Source organism: Corvus kubaryi, unplaced genomic scaffold (genome assembly GCF_017639235.1).
Source record: "Corvus kubaryi isolate FWS band 111438036 unplaced genomic scaffold, C.kubaryi_AGA036_p1.0 133, whole genome shotgun sequence".
In the NCBI taxonomy this organism is placed as follows: Eukaryota; Metazoa; Chordata; class Aves; order Passeriformes; family Corvidae; genus Corvus; species Corvus kubaryi.
In genome coordinates this window covers 24820914-24840977 of record NW_024580667.1, presented here as the reverse complement: position 1 = coordinate 24840977, position 20064 = coordinate 24820914, and the positions used below count along the sequence as shown (strand labels likewise).

Genomic DNA, 20064 nt, shown 5'->3' with positions numbered 1-20064 from the left:
TTTTACATGTGTGAAGTAGGTAAGTGATGTCTCAACTGCTGGAAAGCCTTATGAATTCCAAGTAACTACTAAAGAAGAGAGACAAACTACCAAACCCCAGAATGTGCTTAGAGGAAGCACAATCCTGGCAGCTGGTCACGTTATGCTACTGATAATCCAGGACTAGCAGTGCAACTACTTTGGCCTTAAAGATGGTCTAGGAACTAATTAACTTTCTTATCCCAGAGGGGAGCTGGGAGTATGTAGAGTGCACTTTGTCCTTAAGGAGTAGAGAGGATCACAGGACTGATAAGAAGACAGAAAGTAAGAAGACAGGCTGGAGAGAGAAGTGCAATGACTGCCCAAAGCTCCCCTCCAGCCCATTTCCAACAGCAGGAGCCAGCAATGGAAGTATAAAGCAGGAGAACAGGGACAATAAAAAGGGACATTTCTTCAGCAAGTTAGTCTTCTCTTGAAGTAGCGGTGCAGGCTTTACCAGAACTTTTAAAAGATGATCATAGATTTTCCTCTCTCTTTTGAGCCTGTTTACACCCCTAACCTATATAATATGTTTGGACTTTCCCAGGAAGGAGCTAGACAGGACTTAATTTCCTTCTGGAGTAATTTCAGCAAAATGAATGGAGTCAGACCAATGTCCACTGAGTTGTATGTGTAGATGTATGACTAAGTTTGAGAGGAGTGATAGCTTTTGTTCAAATAGTCTGTTTATGACAGAAATCTGTACTTTTACCAGGTTTTACTAGATATTTTTTCCAAATGATGGGATTTTGTTGCCCATTTAATGTGCATTATTGTTAAGTTAAAGTGTGAGCAGAAACCACTTATGACCTTGCATTTGTCACCCTTCCTCAGAATTAGTTCTTTCTAGTCCTGAATTAAAAGTAGATGTGTAATACTGAAGAGTGAAAAATTTCTCTGCAATGATGATGTGTAAAAGAAAAGCTACAGACTGTGATTCCTTTGCAGGTTTATACCATTTCATCCAAGGCTGCTAAATGTAAAATATAGAAGTGCATTGTGACTGGAAGAAGGACGGTTCCCTTAGAGGTGGACATTCCTGTCTCTTGGTCACAGGACTTTTCATCTTCAGTGCTGTATTGTCTTCTGGGTACATTTCACAGGAGCAGAGGCAAGCATTATGCAATATATTTATTTCACAATTCATATAATAATGTAATAATTCAACAATTCAAAATAATTCAGCAATTATTTTACAGTTGCTGCCGCTATTTCAGAAAATTCCTGGGCACTGCCCTCCTATCCTGAAAGGGATCTAGTTAAATGTGCTCTAAGATTGTCACAGGGCATTGTCCCCCTCACCCTGAGCAGTGAGAGGCAGTCCTTATTTCCACAACTCAAATGGATTTAGGGATGAACTCTGCTCTATGAAGACACTGCAGGGGCAGCTCTGGATGAGATTCAAGGAACAACTCTAGAGATTTGGGAAACTGAAAGAAAAGAAAGGAATTTTTCCAAGATCTGCATTTTCGGTTTAGTTATGTTAATCTTTCATTGGATCTGGGATCAATTTTGGATCAAATATCTCTTATAGATAGGAATTCAGGTTCATGTGGTTTCGTTCAGTAAGCTGGAATTCAGGGTGAAGCATACCTGTTTAAATCCAGGCCTTGGACTGGATCTCATGATCTACTATGTGGTATTTTGAGCATATTGTACAGGGTTTTTTCTGCTCCAGGGAGAATTAAATGTAAGGTAATAATGGGTCCTATGTACTAAATACTAGCAGGAATTTCAAACAAATAATTTCACTGTTGTCTTACCATCAAGAAATGTGAAATCATACTGAGCAATATTTTTGCCTGTCACTTTGTACACATGGTCCTTTACATTGCCAGTCCATCAATTCCTGTTATATAAAATCCCCTCATGTTTGGCTTTGTGCAGGCTTTATCCATTGTTTTGGGCTTTAAGGGAAAAAAACCAAAACAAAACAAGGGGCTTGCACAGTTGTGGATGGACACAAATTGCAATTCAACCTCCTTGCCATTGATCTATTTCTTTCTCTTGTGTTTGATACTTGTTGACTGTAAAGTGTTGAGGGACAGAGCTCATCATTACTACACCTCTTTGTGGTAAAAGGTCTTTAGATTTTATCACTGTAGTCATTCTATAGTTATGCTTTTTTCAGATTGCTCTCAACATAATCATGAAGGAGAAATTGATTTTTTCTGCCATTCAGTCTCCCTCCTACAGCATCAGACATAACAAGTACATCTCCAAAAGGCAAAGAGCTTTCTGTTGCATGCCCAAAAGAGAAGCTACAGCTTATGGCAAATGTTAGTACTACCCACACTGTGTCTCCCAGGACGTAAGAATTGGCAGGAAAATTACCAAAAATTTAGCAGACTGATTTAAATTCTATGCTTATTTTCTCTTCTTCCCATGTTGGCTCAGTGTCATTTTACTAGCAGCAATTCCTAAAGGTATCATATTAACTCATAGATATTAGGTCTCATCATGTCATTAAGAAATTATCCAATGTTCTCCCATCCCATGACACTTTTGACTGCTGAAAAAACAGACCTTGCCTGCTTTTTCAGCTATGTCTGCAAGCCTAATAAATGATGTTGTGTGCATCTCTTATTTCAACTCTTCTTAGGGGTGTTGAGCGCTGAGAGGGGCAGGTGCACATGCGCAAGAGAGAGAAGGAGGCCAAGGGAAAATATCTAAAACATGTAGGAGTTGTTTAGTTTATTCAGTGAAGTTCTGATCTCTTGTTGTAACAGTATTTGGAGACACAGAATTAAGCCCCTGTAGATGCCAAAGGGGGACTTGCTGTTGACTTAATTAGGTCAATAGTGCTGGGGCTCTCTCTACCTGTGCCCCTGGATCAGTATGTTGTGCTAGCCACCTGCACAGGAAACATAAGCTCTTCCTTCACAATGTACACACGTTTCTCCCACCTGACTATTTTTCCAGAAGAACAGTGTACATGGAGAATTTTCTATCTGTTTATTTCTCTTCCCCTGAGGACGGAAGATTTGTGTCTGGCAACTCCAGTGACATGAGCCATGCAGGTCTAGAGCATTTGGAAACAATTTATGTTAATGCTCCAAAGGCTGAAATGCAAAGATTTATTTACAACCATGAACTGACGGTTCAAACTATGCTGGTCTTTCTGGCAAGAGGTGATTTTTTCCCTGTAACTTAGCTGCTCCTACCACATTCATTATCTATCATCTTGTTGCAGCAACAGGAAAACACTCCTGGAAGACCTAACCCTCTTTCCAAACCAGACCATAAGGCCATGCAAGGGGAAAAAGGGGAAATCTAATTTTATTTCTTTTTTATTTACTTTAGAAAAATAAGAGATGACCATTTTCATGTAGTACTGATGAGAGGTGGGGGAAAGTTATATATGGTTGGAATTCACCTGAACCCCAGCATGAGAAAGCTGGTGTAAATACACATCACCAACGTCCAAAGCACTTCTGTGTGTTTAGATTTACCAAACCACATTACAGGCTGGTAGCCCTCTTTGTTTGGCTGTCCACGTGTATCTTATCCTCTTCATCATGGAATAAGTGCCTACAAACACTGTCATGATGGAGCAAAGGAAACCTGTGTGCTTGGAGGTCCTGCTGGCAATAAGACCCTGATGCTCTGAGTTGCTCGGAGCTGTGACCCTTTAGCAGCGGCTCCTGGCCATGGGGAGCCAAGCCAGCTGATGCACAGAAGGCAGGTCTCCCTCCAGGGGCCACAGAAGGACATTTGCTGCCTTACACTAAGGCTGGCCAATGAAAAGGCTAGCCAGGCTGTGAGGGACAACTGATCTGGGTTAATGCTCAGCTTCTAGATGAGACAGGGATGCTTAGGCAGATGTAGCTGCACTCCTTCTCCTTTAAATTTTTAAACTGAGAAGAAAGCAGAAGCCTTTTTCTCTTGCTGCTGCTATGGAAGAGCAATCCTGAAGTAAGCACATCAAAAGAATTTGACACTCTGTCTTCAAGGAAACAAGACCCTTATGATATGTCATTTCTCTCCCAGAACAGCCCTGTTAACAAGCCCAGAGTGCTTACCTGTGTCCACATCAAGGTTAAGATATAAGTACTCAGTTACAGAGGTGTATATTGCTGTTTCTTAAGCTCAGAGTAGATATTCACAGATGTCTTAGAAGCTCTTCAGCAAAAGCCAGGAACATTTGCTTTAATGCTTGAAAATAATAGTAATAATAACAACAAAAAACCAATAAAAAATTGACCCCAAGTAAAATATCCCAGTCATGCCTTTAGATGCTAAATTTTAAGAGCTATTCAAAGAAAAAAAGTTTAATTTTTAATAAAGTTACCTTACAGTATTCTTCAAAATTAGATTTGGATTTTTCCAAGGACTCACCTTCTTTGGAAATGGCTGACTTATGCGTATGGTATAACATTCTGATTTCTTTTTTAGAGTTTTTTTATCTCTTTAGAGCATTTTTCTGACCAGACAGACTGCATTAACATATGCAGGTAACCAAAGCACACCTGGTTCCTGTCTGGATTGCCCAGTCAGCCTATCATGAATTGGAAAGTGGATAGTGTGCTGGTTAAGATTGTATTCCTTCGCAGAATATAAATAATAAAAAAACCCTAACAGAAAATGTTTCTTGTGTGGCAAGGCTCCTCATGCATCTGGCTAAAGTAATCCCAGTTGTAGTAGTGGAGAAGGAGCACTCCACTTGTGGTTTCTGTGTGGTTTATTGTGTTTGGCAGTCAAAAAAAATCTGCTCCAGTCTAGAGCCACACCAGCAGAGGTAGAGCAAGAACCGGTGGTAATACCTACAAATGCCACAGAAGAACTGAGCACTGACACTTTGTACCCCACGGAGTTTACTCTGTGGTGTTCTCAGGTTGATATTGAAATGACTGGAGGATATATGGTCTTACCAATATTCCTACACATATTTCAATTACAAAAGGAGCCTATTGAAATAACATGCAGCATGACTTAAATCTGCCACAGCAAGGAAAAGCACAGTTCAAGTGAAAAGGCTTGCTCTTTTTTTCTGTTTTAAAGCCTTTTGAAATTGCTGTCCTCCTTCTTTCTCTTGCAGAATAAGCAAATACTTGCTCAAAGGAAAGGTTGAGTACTTGATACCGCTTAAGCATAAAAATTCATATTTCTAATAAGAACATTTGAGCAGATAAGAGAAAATGATAGAGGAGAAAAATATTATAAGATTAATAAACCTTATTATTATTTCTGGCACTATCCTGCAAAAGTAGTGTATAAGCTAAATGTCTGCAGACACGGAAGTACAACAAAGGTTTGTTTTTCCAGAAAAGGATTGCTTTCTCTTATTGACAGGAACACTGCTAATCTCAGAGAAATTAGACTTTAAGATAAAAATACCCAGAAATGCCATGTGCTACCGTTCAGTCATGTTTCCAAATTTTTCTGTCTTTTTGAAATCCTGTGTACTACTACCCAGGGCACAAAACCAGAACAGTGTCCCAAATAGCCTGTGTTTCCTTCTTTATAGAAAGGATCAAAGAAAAGCTGGGACGACTCTGTGGAAGAAGAATGCTTTATTATTTGTTCTGGCCTCTAGCAGCGTAGCTCTGGTTCTGTTTGCCGAGGTAAGACCACAAAGCCCCCTTGTGTCTAAGATAATTGGCATGCATGGTTTGGGGGATCAGTTAATGTATGTCTGCTGTGGCAGTGAATGCCTCAGGGCATTTGGAGCTATCCAAACTTCCCTGCTGCCATGCCCGTGGCCTTCCAAAGCATGACAAAGAAGGCTATGTAAACCTTGGGGGGCACCCATTCAGCTGGGCACATCTTAGAAAACCAGATTGATTGCACCTGGGTGGAACCAGTTTGGCCCAGTTTTTGGGGGGTTTGTGGCTGGAGACTGGACACAGAGAGCAGAGAGAACATCTACGAAGGTTGAGCCAAAGTACCTCTGGTGCGTGGGAGCTACAGAAGAGAGCACAGAAGGACATAGAGAGCCTGGTGACATGGACATAGGAAATATTTTTGTGGGCAAGATTCTTTCTAACTGAAGAAGGAAGATGTTGAATCCACCATGGAGAGCTGCATGCTCTAAATCTCAAGGGTGCTTCAGAGCAAAGACAAAATACATCTATGTGAAAGCTTACAGGTATTTAATGGCTTTATGCAATTTGCTGCTTTTATTATGCAAGATGAACTGAAGAAGCAGTGGTGGGTTTTGAGCCCTTACACTTGTGTTTGCCAAGGGTCTAGAACTAACTCACACCATCAGAGTGATACCTTAGACCTTTCTCTTGAGTGGTTGATATATTTGAAACTTCAATTTCAAACATTTAATGTAAAACGGAGCATCGAATATGCTTATGTCAGTGTTATGCTCGCCTGCATTCCTCTTGCAGCGTATTATTACATGTACAGTAACCATTCAACATCCTAGTTGATATAATCCAGTACAAAATAGAGGGGTATGTGAAAAGGAACAAAATTAACTTTTTCACCTGGCATGGGTATTTTGATGTTCATCCTTAGAAGAAGGCTCTAGTGGTTTACAATCAAATTCTGTCTATATATAGCTAATTAATATTGTTGAAATGTTAATGCTTCAGTGGCTGTCAATGTATCCAAGATTTATTTTCATGAAACCTGTCATTACCCTGCCATTTCACACTCTCACTTGGGGTGATTCTGCATCACAAATAACTGTGCATATGTAAATGAAACATTAAAATTACACTATTAGAATTAATGAGTCTAAAAATGGAAATTATGAGATTCCCCCAGTCTCTGAAGCAGTACCCAAGTGAGGAAAGATGATTGCCTACAACATTACACCATTCAGAGTTTGTCCAGAGATGCTCAGGACAGATTTATCCATCAGAGAAACATGAATGAGACTTAGACCTGAATGTCCCTGGTCCGTGGGGACCTTGAAAGAGCGTGAGCATGCTGGCCAGCAGCAACAGGCATTGCTTGTGGCTGATGGTCTTAACACTTATCTGACCTTCCCTTAACTCTGAATGTCCTGGCCCCTGTGAGATGAGGCAAGGCAGGGAGGTGAGGACATCAGCACGTAACACATTTCTTGGCTCTGAGGCTCAGGGCTCAATGCCCCGGAGAACTGAGCCAGGAGTCCCTCTAAGGCCCTGGAGAACTGAGCCGGGGGTCCCTTGTGCATATAGGTCTTTGCAGCCTGTCTCATCCCTTTCTTTTGGGATGAAAGCTTGTGTTTGCAGAGCAGTGCAGCAGAAACTGTCACTAACCCTTACAATTGTAGGACTTGTACTTTGCCACCAATGTTTTGGGTTTGCTTATTTTTTTTTGCTTCTGACGTTCCAAGCACGATGGAATCCTGGCAGACTGTGTTGTGTGTGATCAAAGGAGTTGTCTGATCTCTTTTCTAATGGTGTGCCATCTGGGAGAGCTAATGTCTGTATGGACAGGAAAGATTTCAGGCAAAGTGCTATCCCTAGACTTCTCTAAGAAATGGGAAACAGATCATTATTTGTACCTGAGTACTTCAGTTGGGAATCACCATTACATGCTCTTCACGGTAGGAACTTCACATGGCCAAACAATATTTGACATGATATAGCCACTGCTGTGAGATAACAGTGATTTCACAAAAGCTAGTAATATTTTCCTGTAAATCCAAACCACCTGGAAGTGACTATTTGGCAGAATGGTGAGAACCAAAAGTAACTATATTTTATCCCAGCACTTTAGCCATCTTGGGCTTTTCCAAAAGACCACAAGAACTGGTCCACCCCCTAGCCTCAAGTGTGCTAGTTAGATGGAGATGTCATATGGGAACCCCAGGTAACTTTTACAATTTGATTTCTCAACAACATAATTTTGTCTTTGCAGCTGCCCCACTCACCTCAACCACATGTTGGTTCACAAGCCAGAGATCATTTTGCCCTGTGGCTAGGGTAAACTATAGTTTTATTGATGCTCTGGTCAGATTTTGATAGTAACGCTATTGGTGCATCAGGAACTGAGTTTTCAATATAGCAACTCAGATGCTTTTTTAAAAAAATTTTCTCCATATGTGACCAAGAATTGGTCAGGTTCTATTTAAAAAAGCAATCTTTAGAATCCATCCTTTCCTAGGTATATCTACAGGTGCACAAAACAGACATAAATTTTTGTAAGATAAAAAAATACAGACCTTTTTTTTTGCCTTCCATATCCAAATGCCTGAAGCAATCATTTTCAAAGTTTACTATCTGGCACAGATATAAGGCACAGAAAATTTTGGCCAGAAAGCTGGAAGTCCCATAAATTTATGAACTGATGAAAATAGGGTTCACAGCAGAAACCCAGAGACAACCTTAACTGTAGCATTCTTTCACATTTGGATGCATTTGTCTATCTAATAACACAGCCTTATGTTGGTCCCTTTTAGAACAATTCCTATTCAAGCCAACATATAAATACGCAAAGCCATCAATAAAGGTTACAGCTATTGACCCTGGCAATCTCAGTGTCAATTAGCAACCTCAGTTAATATAGCTCCAGATTGGAGTCAGGGGAGTAGCAATCACAGACCGACTGACTTGCTGCTATATATATTTTTGTAAGGTTTGCTGTCTCATGACTGTGTGTGTCTCTGTACACAGCAAAGCTGAAATATGCAGGTATCAGGTCAACCAAATAAAAGCCATATCCCTTGGGGGAAGCAGAAAGTTTGGAACAGCCATTAATGCAGACAATGAAAGTTAGTATTTCCTTTATTATGTACACAGAGAAATCCACCTTACCATACAGTAAGGACTGGGTTATTGTGGCTGCACACACATGCACACAGAGAGAAGCACAGAAAGAAGGAATGCAGAGCTATTAATTGGGATTTGTATTCTAATTTATTCTCTCCACATAAAAAGAAGAAATACAATGCTCATGGCTCCCCGTTTCTCCCATACACAATCTGTCCACACTGTTTGCCTGCAAAGAGGAAAGGCTACCTTTGTTTCATTTGCATCTGCTCTTGCTACAGTACAAAAACGCTCCTTTGTTGAGCTCTGCAGCAGGAGTGCACGGAGGTGTAAGGAATCTAAGACCCCATCTTCTACTTTTTATCACTTCCCCAGTGGATTACACACACAGCACAATGCAGTCATTAAAAACAGTTACACATGAAAAGACCCAGCTCCTCATCAGCTCGCTGATATGTCACTTTACTGACGGACATGCAGCAGTAATTGCTGTGATAAGAAATTTGTCGTTTTCTCCTCCTCACAGCCCTCCCGGAGCACTCAGGAGAAAGGGGAACCGGCAATCTCTCTCCTTGCACCCTTCCCCAACAACCCACTGGGGCATTAAACAACCCTCTCCTCCTCTCTGCACCCTTTGTTTAAAGCGACACCTCCAAAGATATGTTCTGTGGGTAGTGGGAGGGAAGGGGAAAAAAGGGATATTTACTTACAGAGCAGCAGCGGGCAGTTAATGCCACCTCCTGGACCGGGGACAGGGGGTCACATCCATTAACAAATGTGCAAAGAGCACACTGGCCTGCTTGCAGCGGAGAGCTGTACGGCCAGCTGGGGCTTTCTGCTGCCTGCAAAGAGCGGCTCTGCCGATTCCAGCTCTGCAGTCAGTGTTGTGTGGAAAGAGACTGCTGCCTTCCCCAGCCTAGTGAAACCCCTCGCTATCATTTTACCATATAAGGAGACAAAAGCATCGGAGACTCTCATTCTTTGAAGCGCTCTGCAGCTGGCATTCAACACTTTTCTCTATTCCAAGGGTGTCAATACTTCCCCCTCCTAAACATCTTGTCGTTCTTGGCCCCCTTCCTAAAATAAGGCTCCCTCTCCCCTCCTCCAGCCTTTGTTTCTCTAAACCCCTGATGCTTATTAATAACATGGCTTTGCTAAATCCAAGAGCTCGCTCTTTACCAGAGAGGTTTTACAGCAACTCAAACCCAAGCATTTGTAAGGCTCTTCACCTTGCTGAGAGAATAAAGTCCTTGCTTAAAATTGGTATGAGGTTTTATTTGTTTTGGTCATTTTTCCTGCTTAGTGTCTTGCCAAAGAAGAGTGAAACAACCTGTCTCTCTTCTCCTTTGTGGAGAGGTGCACATTTTTACAAAGACCAAGCGTGCGGGCATTCCCTTACGAGCATTCAGACCCCAGCCTAGTTTCTCTCCACCCTTATTTCTTGCCAAGCTCCCCCATAATCAGGAGGAAAACGAACAAAAGCAGGGGAAATCAATGAAACCAAAACCATCCATCTTTGTGTAAGAGAAAGCCAAAGGAACAGATTGTCTCAGCACATGCTCAGTATCCAGTCGAGAGCCCTGCCAGTGTGCACATGGTAGGAAGAGGGGGAACTATTAATCCCACTATAACCAGGAACTACTTTTTCTGATACAAAATCCAATTTCATCTATCAACCATTCTAGCAGAAACACATTCTGCTAATCAAAACAGTGAGGGTCCTGGGAAACCTCCCGGAGGGAAGAATTTGGATCAGAAGCTCATGGGAGATGTCTGCTCTCTGCAGCTTGAGGGGTAGGCTGGGAAGGCATTTTGGGGTAATTCTTCAGTAATGACTGGTGCTTGCCAAAGGGAGGAGCTTTAGTATGAATGCTTTCAACCTTAAGGAAAACCAGAAGGATAAAAATGTAAAGCCCATTAGCCCGAGACAGTCTTGCTGTTGCTTTGCATCCAGAAGATGCCAGATGGTCCAGTTTTGGACACTGGGTTCTGGCATGTGCCTGAGCAGTGGTGTAGATGTGCACATGGGTTAGATAAGGGTTTCTCCTGCAAAACAAACTTATGCCAGAACCCTGACCTGTACTTGCTGTCCTCTTATGCACCCAAATGTAGTCAGATTTGGAATGGGCGTGAAATGTATTAGTTAGTCTCAGTGCTACTTCAAATCTAGGAAAGCACAGAATAAAATGGTGGAAAAGGGCCATTCTTAGTTCTTCTATCAGAAGCTAAATCTCCTTTACAGATGTGAGTTATTTTGATGATCAGCAATGATCTGTTTGTCAGGTGATCCAGCCTTTGCTGTTGAGTTTTCAAAACACAGGCACCATGCCCTGGAGGACTGACAATGGGCATACAGGATTAAGGATGCCATGACAATTAAATCTTATTTAAATCAAAGCTGCTGCACTCCCCAGCCACATGGGGAGTCCCTGACTCTTCCCTTGTATTCACAGTGGCACTGTAAAATGAATTAAACCAGAGAGCAAACAATTTTCACTGAACCCACGAGCTGCGTTGGAGCTGCACCTGTATCTTGGGAAAGCTACTGGTTGGATTTCCAGCCCCATCAGTGACTTGCTAGATGCCCTTGGATGAGACTTTTCATCTTTCTGTTCTTTAGCTTCACCATCTGTAAATATAAAGCTCAGGACAGCCAAACGCTTGTGTAAGTTGCTAACAAATTTACAAAGGACTAGTTAGAGCATAAACATAATAGGAGTAATAGTTTCTTTCTTTTAGATTAAACTATTGCACAGTGGCAACAATGATAATTTATTTCCATCTTAGTTACTGTTCTTACCTCAGCTCTGATTTAGTAGTGCACATTAAAGAGAAAGAAGGCCTTGAAGGTGATTAGAATTGGGATATTTGATTCAGTTTATTTCCAAAGTTTTCTAAACAAACTAAATATTCTGAATGTGTTAATTGATTTTGTTCAATTTCCATGATATTTTTATTTCCCCATCTCTCCATTGACAGCTACTGCAGCAAGTCTGACAGAAATTTTTTGATGATCCCTGTGGTCATACAAGACAAGTGTGTTCCACAGTTACAAGTTTAAATATATACTGGCTCCATCTGAAGTGATTTAGTTTATCTGTTGCAGCTCTGGGTTGACTTAGGGGAGCTAAGGTAATTTTTGCCTAATTTAATATAACACCTCTGATTCCGTGAAGGCAGAAGAGCCTCTGCCAATTTACAACCCATTGATTTGTGGGCTCAATATGGGACTTGACACTCAGCAGCTACATCAAGATTGTGTGGAGCTGTGGAAGGGGTGAGGAAGGTTACCAGACAGCTTCCCTCATCCCAAGATGAGGTGTATGCACTCCACCAAACACTGCTAGGGAAGGTACAGGGAACATCAGACCTCTTAGCCTCCTTCAGTACCACTCACTCCACATTTTAGCTGGCAAATAAATATTCATCAGTGATTGGCAGCAGCCCCCAGCCCCTTTCCCATCAGAATCAAATCCAACAGGTGTGGGTGGGTGGGAGAGCCCCAAATTTAATTAATTTTCAGAGAAATGGGGAGGAAAGGGCAGGGGTCCTTTCACTAACAAATTTATTATGTAACCCACTTCTTATTTTTCCATATATATATATATATATATAATATTTTATTTTTACTGCATTGGTTCTCTGATCATCCCAGCAGAGATCAGGCATCTTCAAGGCTTCAGAGGAGTCAATGCAATGAAAACAGGGGCAGTGCTTCCAACAGGGGGCCTAAATTAAGAGTGGAAACGCAAGTACCATACAGTGATTTAGAAGCTTATCCTATGGTTTATATTCTCCTCATGTACATAGCATTTACATAGCACATATTGCTTATTCTTCAGTGGTCTGTGTGTTTAACAGGTTAATTCTATGTGTAGAATGCGGTACCTCTATATGGGAAAAAAGGTGGAAATATTATCTTTTTCATAGCAGGACTTCTCAGTGATTTTACTAAGCCTTCATAAGTCTCACTTCAGCTACTGGGCTGATGCTGGAATAACTATAATTTCAGCACTTATCTCCTTTTCTGTCTGAAAAGAACGAACTAAGAAAAGTGGTGGAAAGAGACAGCTGGAAGTGGAATATTTCTATTTCCCCCAGTCTGAGACACAGAGAAATATAATGTCTCTGAGAGAGCAGGGGAGAGGAAAATATACACTTTTAGGTTTGAAAATGGCTAAGCTACTGGTTGATTCTTTACTCCACCAATTTATCCTGGAAACTGTTAAGTTACTTTATCAGAATTGAACTAATCTCCTTTTGGATGCTTGAATCTGTATAAGACAAGCTTCAATTGAATATGAGAGGGTGCATTTAGGAGAGCTGCTATTTTTGGCACTACCACTTAGGAAGTAGTGTAGACTAGTGCAGATGTTGCATTTTAGTTCATTAAACCTAAAATAACAGCCAGGCAATATTAAATCTTCCTGAAATTTCATTCTCATAAGATGGTCACACATATGTATTTTTCCCAAGATTATGACGAATATGCAAAGGATAAAAAGGTTTTTTCAGCATGCATTTTCTTTCCCAGTTCAGTCTCCAAGTCACAAGGCTTTTTGAAATATTCTGACCTTCCTTTCATCCCCTAGGTGACTTGAACCTCAAGTAGAAAGACACATCAGGTAAGAAATACCAGGGTTTCACAGATTCTGATGAGGGAATTACAGACATCTTTGGACAATCCATTAAAATCACCCCAGCCAAGGCAGATAGAGAAAGTCTGGCTGCTTTGGGATGATTCAAGACTTATATTATTGATGTTTAGCCTAAACCAATGTGGAAACATTAGTGGTTTAGAAACTCCAATCTAATCTGTAAAAAAGAATACTTCCATGTTTACTTTATTAATATGTTTGAAGAGTTTTCATGTACAGTGTTAGACAATTTTCTACAGTAATTTAGAGAAAGGTGACATGGTTCAGTAGCATCAAAGACCTTCTGTTTTTTAAAGGAAAAGCTATCTTTAGAAGGATAATATGATGCTATGTGATAAGATAGATGATTGAGACTCAAATCCAAGTGTGTCTCTGTGACAGAAAGGTCTGGGATGGAGCTGAAAGCATTTTAGACCATTATGGTCAGTTTGGACAAAGATTTCATTAATTTTTTTAAAGTTAGTCAGGACTTTCAATCCAGTTAGTCCCAGTTTCATTCAGAGAAATTTATCTCCTAAAAGAGACATCCCAAAGTGAATGTGGCAGTGAGACACTGGTCACCATGGGGTCTGTCACTTTCTGTGTAATTGCTACCATGACCTGCTCTCTGTGGAAAATTGAGATGTAAGAGAGAGTTTGCAATGGATGACCCAGGCAGAAAGACAGCTGTGTCCCTTTTTCTGCTGCTTTCATCTCTCCCAGCTGAGTAGACAAACAGCTTTTATCACTGATGTGCAGAGGAACACAATTTGATCACAAAGGAGAAGTGTAGTGGTGCTTGATGAAGAAGCAGACAGAATACCAGAAGACACTTCAGGGATCAACCCAGCATTTAAAGGAATGGTATCTGCTAAGGAAAATCCCTCTTGTTGACGGCTGAGTTTCCAACAGCTTGGAAAGTTGAGGCACCCTGTTACAGGACTGGCAGGTCCTTCACTGGACAAGCAACATTGTCAGACAATCCATCCCAGGACCTCATGGATTAAAAAAAAGCCATACAGGCCATTGCAGGATAAAGACAGCCCATCAAACAACTCCCTAAGCAGTAGCTGTCTGTACCAAGTGGGGCAGCCACCCTGAATAGCCCTCACCAGGCTGAGAACTGCATAAAGAAGAAATAATGAAGAGTTAAAACACAGAGTGTGAAAGACAACAATTCTTATGGAATACAGTCTTTCCCCCTACTTTCCCTAGCATCCTTTCTCCTTTATTCCCCTTACTGAGGAACAGATAGTGCCTTTAATTTTAAGGAAACTAGAGTGAAACATTTTGGTCCTTGCCATCTTCACATTCCTTCTGATTCTAAGTGTTCACTAAACTCAGCTCCATAATTTTTTCATCTGTGACCAAGGGTAGAGATGTTGGTGGCGTGTGTTTGGAAGTGCTTTGGGATAGAGAGACGACCCCCAACAACAGGTAAGGGGTCTTCAGATGATTCTAAATGATGGTAGAGCAGAGACCTATGCATAGGTCTATGTTGCTTCTTTCCTCTGGATTCAACTTGACTGCCAAGCTGGCCCTGAATGTGACAGACAGGAAGAGACTTTTGGGTTTCCTACTCCTGCAGATGGAATCTGGGATGTCAAATTACTACAGACGTTGCAGTAATTGCTGGTCTTCTGATCTGGCAAATATTACCCCTTAATTTAAGATTTATTAATTTCAGTATAATCATGATTTATTATTCCATGTTCCAGACGCATGAAACAAACACACTGTGATTGTTCCAAGCAACGAATCGCTCTGTGTTCCTGACAGCACCAGACTTGCTATTATGTAAAAAATAGCTCACATTCCCTGTGGTGCTCCCAGCAGCACGCTTAAGCAGTTTTAGGCAAAATCCCCTTTCCATAGTCCTCCCCCTCTCACTGCCCCACTGCTCATAGCTTTTTCTCCAAAACCTTACTTCTGTGTGTATAATTTGCTTCTGCTCCTCTTAGCTCTTTTTCTGCCTGCATCCCTGATACCTCTTATGACCCTCTGGAAATAACCAACAGCAACACTTGAGACTACCGTTTCACTTTATCTGACAACCAGAGGCCTCAGGAACTTCTGAGCAAGGAGAGGTTCGAAAAACGGAGTAGTTGGCAGACATCTTAAGAACTTATCTAATTTCCAAGGCAGAAGTAACAATGTCTAACTCATTCCTGGCAAATCTAATTTGCCGTTATGGATTAAAATTAGGACTCCACAACCTCCACAGATGAAGGAAGGAAGGGAGGATGGGAGGAAGGGAGGAAGGTTGGTTCAGACTAAAGTTTTCAATCTAACATTCATGCCTACAAAGGATGAATAGTGTCAGGCAGAACTTGTCATTTGTAGCTATTCAGATCACACCACAGCAATATGAGAAACACTGAAGAAAGGGTTCCTCCAATTTGTTATGCTGCTCTTGGGAAATGTCTTGGGAAGAAAGTGAGAAGAGAATGTAATGATATCTCTTCATAATACTCTGCCAGCCTCCAGCAACTTTTGGCTTGGGGGTTTCTCAGCCTGGAGGCTGTATCCATACTGAGTATCACTTTCATGAACTTGCAGTTCCCTCCTGATTGCCTGAAAGAAAATTCACAGTTTCCAGTAACAGATAGCTCTACTCTGTGCTGCTGAAGAACCATCTTCCTTGTGTTAATTTTGAACATATTACCTACTAGTTTCATCTGAGGCCTCTTAGGTCTTACCTTTGGAGATATAATGAGCAACTGATCTTTATTCATGTGCTACAGGCTGTTCACATCTTTGTCAATCTTTATCATATCTCCCCTCAGCCATCTCTCCTAGGCCAGGGAGTCCCAGTCTACCTATTCAGTCTGTATGAAAGCTACTCCTCATGTCATATCATTCCTCCTCAAACTGTTTCAATACAACAATTTAGTTTTTCAGGTGATGTGGCCAAAACTTTAACATTCAGTTTACTTTTTTGGCTGCTTGTGACCAGTGTACGTTCTGTTGTTTTGGGGTTTTTTTTGTCAATCTATATAACCTCTAAATTTCACACCCTGGTAGATATCTCAGAACCATTACTTTACAGCTAAAGTTACATTTTTCCCCCACGTTCACTGTTTCATGCTCATCTACATTCATTTTAAGATGTTGTGCTAGTGCCCACTCATCCTGTTGCCTAAGATCCTTTTCTCTTATCCTGTTTCTCAGTCTTAGAAGAATTTCCACTAATAATCTCCTATTAATCTCTTTAATGTAAAACCTGTCTATCTTTCAATTTATTTTATGCAATACATGAAAATATCTTCCCTCTTATCCTATTACTGCTTAAGTGTTTTTAAGAGTGTGTGGTGAGGGCCCTTACTGAAGACATGGAAAAGGACAAATAGGCAGATGCTGTCAACCAGAGATCTCCTGTATCTCCATGCTGTTTATTGTCTTACAGGAGCCTGATGGATTTGTAGAACATTATCTCACCTCACCAAGCTGTATTGAATTTGTCCCAATGTGTCATATTTACCCAGCTTCTCTACCCTGCATAGTGATTTCTACTAAATTTGTCATTCTTACCAGGCTCTATTTCTTCCGTTTTCTTTTGGAAGCATTTAAAAAGGCTGATGCTGTATTGGATACATTCAGGTGCTCAGTTCTAAGTCTGTTTTAAATAAGAGGCCACAGACTATTATTATTTCAGCTAATTCATCCTTCAGTCCCTTTAGATCTGTTGGATGAACACCATCTGGTTTTAACATTTTCTTCCTATTCATTTTCTTTATTTGCTCCACACCTCTTCTACAGACACCAGCTTGAAATAGATCCTCTGACGACACCCATAAGGAAGCATTCAGCTGCAGAAAGCTCTCCAAGTTCCTCACAATGAACACAGGAGCAAAAAAAGGAGATCATTTAGCCTTTTCTGTTACAGCCATCTCTTCCTCAAGGACTGGTTATCTGTTGGCCCTATCATTCCCCAAACCCTTTAACTTGCCTAATATTCAAAAGAAGCATACAGCTGCAAATCACTTCCCAGATTACTTCAGACTCATAATATTTTGATGTAAGTAGAAACAGTCACCCTCTCCAATCTGACCATGACTGGGGATATCCTATTTTGCAGAAAGACCCTTCTGTATGGCAACAATTATTTTTCTTCCCAACTATTGTTTGTATATACTACAGATAAAATGAGAGAGTCTGAGATGTAGGCTCAGACATATATTATGATTGAGTATATGAGCTTAGATTGTGCACTTTGAAGTAGAGTCCTTGCTGTTGATCCTCTTAGGCCTGTGCTTACTTTGAACCCTATAAATGCTCAGGCCCTTTAAATAATAGGATTAAAGAAATCATTTGGTTGCTGATGTGAATTTGGTATCTAAAACTTCACATAGAGCTGAAAAAATATACCATCCACTGTCAGCCTGATAGGCATATGGATTGTGTTTGCCCCTGCCAAGTTTATATTCACATGGCTGTCTAGTGGAGTTGCTGTCTTAATGTAAATGAAATTCAAACGTTGTGAGTAAAATGAAGGAAGGACTTGCAACAATGGCTTGTCTTGAAGATAAAGTGTCTCTTGCTGGAAGACAAGTAATTTTTATGAATCATTAAAGAGGAGTCAGAACTCACATTATGAAGCAGTGCTAGTCCTTTTACTTATCCCTAATGTCTAAAAGTCCAGTGAGTCCCAGCTGGGTTGCTACAATGCAAATGCTTTATGTGACTGAGCACTGCCCATCTGTCTGTCCCTGAAGAGCCTGTCCACAATGATGCTGACTCTTCCTTATATCCAGACGGATTTCCAGGAACTCCTCATTTGCAAGGAAGAGTTTCTAACACTTGGATATCCAGAAAAAAATGTGGAGAAGGGACTGGCTTGTCTGGCAGCAAACACAGCACTGGCAGACAGTGGGAACTTCACTTGCAGGAGAGGGCAGAGGAAGACCTGTGAGGAAGGAAGCTGCTCTGCCTGAGTGCCTACAGCACTTCCACAGCCATGTTCACACTGCTTCTTCTGCTGGCTTTCTCTGTGAGCATGCCCTGGACCCAGAGCTGTTTGCTCTTTCCTTTAGCGATCTGCAAATCCACCCTACATTTGCATTGGTGAACACAGGATGAAAAGGCAGAAAGGAACCATGGCTGCCTCAGATCCGGCCCTTAGAAGGCCCTTACTTCTCTTTTCTGAATTAGGAAAAAGTGCTATTTTTCTCCCCTTAAAGGATGTTGAGAGAAGAAATACTCAACAATGTGAAATGCAGGCCACGTTAGCGCATAACACACAATGTGTTTAACCTGTGCTCAAGCGAATTCCTGAGTGGGGCTTACATGGTGGAGTTGAAAACTACAACAAACAGAGTTTGTTCTGAGAAATTCCTGTTTTATTGTTCTGTACCAAAAGTGCCATGCTGTATCTCTCTCTTTGAATCCTAATTAGTGTTCCGAGCCCCGAGTGTCCCACTGCCTTCTACACCCAACGTGGAGCCTGTGAGATGTGTTGCAATGGAAACCATGCATAGGAAATTAGGATACACAGCCTTTAAAATATGGGATAAATAACAGAATAATGGGCTTCTGTGTGGCGGCATCTATGGCTTGCAGGTATTTCTGTGTTTTCATATGGTAATCTCTAGGCATGTTGGGCTTTGCTTCCCTAGCCACTGACTACCAAAAAGGAGCACTAGTCAATGCTGTCAATGCTTCCCTCCTACAGAAAACATGCAAATTTCTAGGGAGGCTTTGGTGAAAATCTGCTTAGCTTGACAGGGAATATGCTGGTTTGAAAGCCCATTAGCTTTGATTATGGATTGTCTGAGACAACTTCTGTCTCCACGTATGTGCCCATTTTATTCTCATGACAAAGTACTTCTTTTCCTTTCTAAAGGAGAGTTTTACTCTAATTTTTTGTGATATGGGAGTTCCACAGACACAGGAAAGAAAAGAATATTATAAAAGAGAACCTGTATAAGTGGCCTTATAAAAAATATTACTGAAAATATGAAGTGAAATTGAGGGAATTTTTTTTCCTTCTAGCTCTTTCAGTTTCACTAATTCTTGGTAGCATGTCTTAACAGTAGCCATTAAATCAACCTGCAGCAGAAACATTTTGAGTTTTATGGAGCTGATGGATCCCTTTGAAATATCTATGGTCGTCCTCCTTCCATGTTTGTCAGAGGGAGTTGGGCAAAACCAGGCAATATTGCTCCAGCTGCTTTCAGAAAAACTAGGACTCTGTGTAACATGACCTATGCTTCTCAAAGCTGATCAGTGTTAGGTCATGAACATTGTTGAAACAGTGTGAGATTTATCAGCATGAAACTGTACTCATTGTGATATAAAGCCAAAGATAAAATATTGTAGTCAGTAATAATTCATCTCACTGAGAAACAACTGTGTCAGAGTGTCTGTGGTTTGGTTAGACAACACACAGCTACAGAAAAGGAAAAATGGTAAGAAAAAATATGAAAATGCACTTTTGTGGTACAAATCTACATGAGTTTGGCACTATTAAAATTAGGAGGAAAAGAAAGAGATCTGAGTTTTGTTAAAATAATCCATGGATGCTTCTGAGAGAACTCCCATTGATATCTGTGGGGCCACAATTTCACCCCCAAGTCAGTATTCACAGTCACTTCCTTCTCTGGCTTTCTTCCTTGTAAAATAGCCTTTTACATTTTCTCTATTAAGGAAGTGTTTGAACGAGCCTGCCCCCTCACAGCCTCTTGCCAGCTGCAGTCAAAGGTCTGCCTTGTTCTGATGGCTTGCTGTTTGGAAGGGAAAAAGTAAAGTTATTCATA

At 41.0% G+C, this 20064-nt stretch overlaps 1 protein-coding gene across 4 annotated transcripts in view; it reads right to left on the bottom strand.

Annotated features, from left to right (window-relative positions):
* The window catches only part of FHL2 (four and a half LIM domains 2), a 54351-nt gene that overhangs the window by 14892 nt on the left and 19395 nt on the right, over positions 1–20064 (bottom strand). The window contains exon 1 of one of the 4 annotated variants that reach the window (XM_042039717.1): positions 9383–9596. The exons of 2 other annotated variants lie outside the window; for them this stretch is intronic. The gene's annotated coding sequence lies outside the window, so the exon portion shown is untranslated. Of the gene's footprint in view, positions 1–4072; positions 4097–9382; positions 9597–20064 lie in introns of those variants that run through there. One more of the 4 variants, XM_042039737.1, reaches the window with a different exon arrangement.